Consider the following 6,067-nt stretch of genomic DNA (forward strand, 5'->3'; position numbering starts at 1 on the left):
GACACCACACTGGTATTAGAGCTTCACCAGTTGAGAACAATCACTTTGAGAACAAAGCCAATCTTATCAAAATGGTGCAGGGATCAAAATTTCATGGTTTGGCAATGGAAGACCCCCTTGATCACTTGGATCAATTTGATAGGTTTTGTGGGACTGTTAAGATCAATGGTATTTCTGAAGATGCCTTCAAGCTACGCCTCTTCCCATTCTCTCTTGGTGATAAGGCTCACATTTGGGAGAAGAATCTACCTCACAACACCATTGCCTCTTGGGATCAATGTAAGAAGGATTTCCTCTCCAAATTCTTCTCTACTACAAGAACATTAAGGTTAAGAAATGAGATATCAAGCTTTTCTCAAAAGGGAAATGAGAGTTTTTGTGAAGCATGGGAAAGATTCAAGGGGTACATCTCTCAATGTCCACATCATAGTTTCTCCAAAGAATCACAGTTGAGTACACTCTATAGAGGAGTCTTGCCTAAGTATAGAATGCTTCTTGATACAGCAAGCAATGAAAACTTCTTGGGCCAAAATGCAGAACAAGGAATGTTGTTGGTTGAGAATCTTGCTCAAAGTGATGGGAACTATGGAGAAGATTATGATAGAACTCCAATAGACTATACTGATATGAATGAGCAACACCGCAAGGAGATCAAAGCTTTGAATGACAAGATGGATAAGATGCTTAGTGCCAATTAAAAGACGTTCACTTTGTCAATGATTGTGAACTTTATCAGGAGGGTATGGAAGCTTGTGTTGAAGGTCAGGAAGAAGTCAACTATGTAGGTGGCCAAGGATACAACAAGTTCAATCCTAATTACCGCAACCACCCTAACCTCTCTTACCGCAGCACCAATGTGGAGAACCCACAAGATCAGACTTATCCACCACAAAAACCTCCTGGTTTTCCTTCACAACCAAACTATCAACCTAAACCTCAAGGGAACTATCAAGCTAAGCCTCAAACCTATTCCCAACCTCAGCAACAAATAAATGCACCACACCCTCAAGGTCAAGTAGATGACACAAATGCTCTACTTAGACAAATCCTAGAAGGCCAAGGGAGAAGTGCCATTGAACTTGCCACACAAATGAAGAACATGCACAACAAAGTTGAGAATGTTTATGGTGAGTTAAATGCTAAGATTGAGAAACACAGGTCCAGGGACAAACTTCTTCCTCTTCACCAATACAAATGGGTTCATTACCAGGAAAACCAGAACCAAACCCCAAAGAGTACATCAATGCCATACTGCTGAGAAGTGGTAACCAACTACCTACTAATGAGCTCAATAGGGACATTGAGACTAAAGGAGGGGAGGTAGTGGTTGAGATTGAAGATGAGGATGAGTTGGTAGTGAAATACTTGGATAAAGACAAGGAAGCTAATGAAGTTGTGGTTGACAAAAGCAAGAGTAAAGTGGTTGAGGAACCAAAGCAAGACAACACCATTGATGAAGTTTTCAAGAAGAGTATAGAGACTGCCAAGGAGACTATATTTGTGCCTCCACCTTATAAGCCAAGACTGACATTTCTTGGTAGGTTTAAGAAGCAAAAAGTGGACAAGTATTGAGCAAGATGTTGCTATCACAATGCCAATCATTGATGCATTTTTGCTGAACCCAACATACAATAAGTTCCTCAAAGATGCAATTATGGAAAAGAAGAAAGCTCTTCAAGGAATGGTGATTTTAACCCATGAGTGTAGTGCTATCATTCAAAACAAGGTATTAGCAAAGAATCTTGAAGATCCTGGTAGCTTCACTCTCCCTTGCGCAATGGGACCTTTATCTTTTAGCCACTGTTTATGTGACATTGGGTCTAGTGTGAGCTTGATGCCTCTCTCAGTTGCCAAAAGACTGGGTTTCACTCACTACAAGAAGTGTATGATCACCCTTGTTCTTGCAGATAGGTTAGTTAGAACACCAGTAGGAGTGCTTGAAGACTTACCTGTGATGATTGGCCATTTTGAGATCCCAACCGATTTTGTTGTGCTTGAAATGGATGAAGAACCAAAGGATCCACTCATCTTGGGGAGACCATTTTTAAGAAATGCAAGAACAATGCTTGATGTGAAGAGTGGGAAGATTCAATTGAATTTAGGAAGAGAAGCCTTGCCTTTTGACATTAACAAAGTGATGAGGAAGCCTACAATTGATGGTCAAGTTTTCTACATTGAGAAGATGGAAGCTTTAGCTGATGAGCTTTTGGAGGAATTAGCAATAGAAGATGAGCTCCAAACCACTTTGACAGTTAAACAAGGAGAGTTTGGTTTACTAAAGGAATATAGTGAAGGGTATGAAAAGATTCTTTACGCTCACAAGCCCTCTAGTGATGATGGAAGCTTCCTTGAGTTAAAAGAGCAAGTGGTGTGTTCAGTTGAAGTAGACTCAAATGAAGATTGGACTGAGCTTAAAGCACCAAAGATTGAACTTAAACCACTCCCTAAGGGGCTAAGGTATGCTTTTCTAGGTAAAAACTCTACTTATCCTGTCATTATCAATGAAGAACTTAGTGAACAAGAAACTATTACTCTTCTAGGTGAATTAAAAAAGTATAGGAGAGCTATTGGTTATTTACTTGATGATATTAAAGGAATTTCTGAAACTCTTTGCATGCATAGATATCATTTAGATGATGAATCAATGACTTCCATTGAACCACAAAGGAGGTTAAACCCTAACTTAAGAGATGTGGTGAGGAAAGAAATTCTTAAGCTACTTGATGCTGGTATCATATATCCTATATCAGATAGTACATGGGTTTCACTTGTACATGTGATGCCAAAGAAAGGAGGAGTTACTGTTGTTAAGAATGATAAAGATGAGTTAATCCCAACTAAAACTATATTTGGACATCGCATGTGTATTGATTATAGGAGACTTAATGCTGCATCTAGAAAATATCACTTTCCTTTACCATTTATTGATCAAATGTTAGAGAGGCTTGCTAGTCACACTCATTATTGCTTTCTTGATGGTTATTCTGGTTTCTTTCAAATCTCCATACATCCCAATGATCAGGAAAAGACACTTTCACATGTCCCTATGGTACTTTTGCTTATAGAAGAATCTCATTTGGATTATGTAATGCTCCAGCTACTTTCCAAAGATGCATGATGTCAATTTTTTCTGAAATAGTTGAGGATGTTGTGGAGGTTTTCATGGATGACTTCTCTGTCTATGGAGATTCTTTTTCTGGTTGTCTTTCTAATTTGTGCAGGGTTTTAAAGAGATGTGAGGAAACAAATTTGGTTTTCAATTGGGAGATGTGTCACTTCATGGTGAAAGAAGGAATTGTGTTGGGGCATAAGATTTCAGAAAAAGGAATTGAAGTTGATAGAGCTAAGATTGATGTGATGACCAATCTAGCACCACCAAATTCAGTCAAGGGGATAAGAAGCTTTTTGGGCCATGCTGGATTCTATAGAAGGTTCATTAAAGACTTCTCAAAGATAGCTAGACCTCTCACAAGATTGTTGTGTAAGGAAGTTACATTTGAATTTGATGAGGAGTGTCTTCAAGCCTTCAAGAAGATAAAGGAAGAGTTAGTTAGTGCTCCAACAGTTCAAGCCCCAGATTGGAGTTTGCCATTTGAAATCATGTATGATGCTAGTGACTATGCAGTTGGAGCAGTACTAGGTCAAAGAAAAGACAAGAAGCTTCATGTAATATACTATGCAAGCAGAACCTTGGATGAAGTTCAAATCAAGTATGCTACAATAGAGAAAGAGCTTCTAGCTATTGTCTTTGCATTTAAAAAGTTCAGGTCATACTTGGTGGGTTCAAATGTCATTGTTCATACTGATCATGCAGCATTGAGATATCTTTTAGCAAAGAAAGATGCTAAACCAAGACTCTTGAGATGGATATTGCTTCTTCAAGATTTTGATTTGGAGATTAAAGATAAGAAAGGTGTTGAGAATGGAGTAGCTGATCATTTATCAAGGTTAAGGATTGACAATGAGATTCCAATCAATGATGCACTTCCTGAAGAGCAGATAATGGCAATCCAACTCCTTGACAAGAGCCATGAGACTTGGAAAAAGCTTAGAGAAGTCATGAGGTTGGAACAGAATGGTCCTTGGTATGCTGATTATGTTAACTATCTTGCTTGTGGTCCTGAGCCACCAAATTTAGTTGGTTATGCTAGGAAAAAGTTCTTCAAGGACATGAACAACTACTATTGGGATGCACCTTACCTCTACACACTTTGTAAGGACAAGATTTATAGAAGACGTGTTGCCAAAGAGGAGATAGAATGTTTAGTAGAACTTTGTCAGGAGCAGTATATGGTGGTTTTTGCTACATTCAAGACAGTCACAAAGATCCTTCAAGCTGGTTTGTGGTGGCCAACTATGTTCAAAGACACTCAAGAGATTATCTCTAAGTGTGATTCATGTCAAAGAAGAGGAAACATCAGCAGGAGGAATGAAATGCCCCAAACTCCTATTTTAGAGGTTGAAGTGTTTGATGTATGGGGTATTGACTTCATGGGACCATTTCCTTCATCAAATGGTAACAGTTACATACTTGTGGCTGTTGATTATGTCTCTAAATGGGTGGAAGCAATAGCTAGTCCTACTAATGATGCAAAGGTGGTACTAAAGTTGTTCAAGACAATCATTTTTCCAAGGTTTGGTACTCCAAGAGTGGTCATAAGTGATGGAGGAAAGCACTTTATCAACAAGGTTTTTGAGAGTTTTCTCAAGAAGAATGGAGTGAAGCATAAGGTTGCTACACCTTACCATCCCCAAACAAGTGTTCAGTTTGAGATTTCAAACAGGTAAATCAAGTCAATTTTTGAGAAAACAGTTGGTATCACAAGGAAGGATTGGGCAAAGAAGTTGGATGATGCTTTATGGGCATATAGAACTGCCTACAAGACACCAATTGGAACCACTCCATTCAACATTCTCTATGGGAAATCTTGTCATTTGCCAGTTGAATTAGAGTATAAAGCAATGTGGACAGTCAAGCTTCTTAACTTTGATATCAAGAATGCTGTTGAGAAACACCTTGTGCAATTGAATGAACTGGAGGAGATCCGCCTTGAAGCTTATGAGAGTTCAAAAATCTATAAGGAGAGGAAAAAGACATTTCATGAAAAAAGAATTCTTCCAAGGGTTTTCAAGGAAGGAGATTTGGTGTTGCTCTTCAATTCCTGCTTGAAGTTATTTCCAGGAAAGCTCAAATCCCGCTGGTCAGGACCGTTTAAGATCAAACAAGTCCGACCTTATGGAGCATTTTTGTTGCTGAACAAGGCTGGCAAAGAGTTTGTGGCTAATGGTCAGAGGTTGAAGCACTACTTGTCTAATGACTTCATTGAAGAGGGAACAACAGTTTCTCTCTTTGAACCTCAAAACACCTAAGCGATGCGGTAACGTCAAGCTTAGAGACGTAAAACAAGTGCACTTGGGAGGCATTCTCATGGTATCCTTGATGTTCATATATTTTACCTTGTTTTCCCTTAGTTTATTCACAACTTTTGCATCTTTTGCTATCCATTTAGGCCATTATTGTGTAGCTTTAGGACTAATCATGCATTAGAGTATAGTTGCATTGCATTTGCATCTTTTCATGCATAAACAGGTGATTTTGGAGCTTAAGGAGCATGGAAGCAATGCTGAGGAGAAAACAAGAGAGTTAAGGCTGTAGAATCAAGGTCCGGAGTCCAACTCGACCGCACCACTCGACCGTGTGCTGAGGAGGACTCGACCGAGTGGAGAATGCACGAGAGAAGCCAGCTCGACCAGCCACTCGACCGAGCACTGGTCGAGTTGACCGAGCCGTTGACCACATTGACTTTTTGTATTTTTAGGGCTTCCACCTCACCTCCTATATAAGGCCCTTGTACTTGCAGCCACAAAAGAGTCCAGCTTTTTAGAGAGTCTAAAACCTAGTTTTTACCTTTTTTAGATATTATTCCTTTTGCACTTTTCTTTTATTTTAGATCTTGTACTTGTTTGAGAGAGAAAGACTAGATTCTTATATTTTGTTTGTTTCATAACTTTCAAAGTATTAAGATTTCGAGTTTTATTCCTTCATCAATACTGTAGATCTCTGTTT

The 6,067-nt window shown here is 39.0% G+C and overlaps 1 non-coding gene across 1 annotated transcript; it reads right to left on the reverse strand.

Annotated features, from left to right (window-relative positions):
• Nucleotides 1-326: 326 nt before the first annotated feature.
• Nucleotides 327-433, reverse strand: LOC147939990 (small nucleolar RNA R71). Its single transcript, XR_015564958.1, has one exon. It is a non-coding gene; the product is annotated as a small nucleolar RNA R71 (small nucleolar RNA).
• Between the last annotated feature and the right edge of the window lie 5,634 nt (nucleotides 434-6,067).

Source organism: Camelina sativa, chromosome 8 (assembly GCF_030686135.1).
Source record: "Camelina sativa cultivar CO46 ecotype springtype chromosome 8, ASM3068613v1".
NCBI classification, from domain to species: Eukaryota; Viridiplantae; Streptophyta; class Magnoliopsida; order Brassicales; family Brassicaceae; genus Camelina; species Camelina sativa.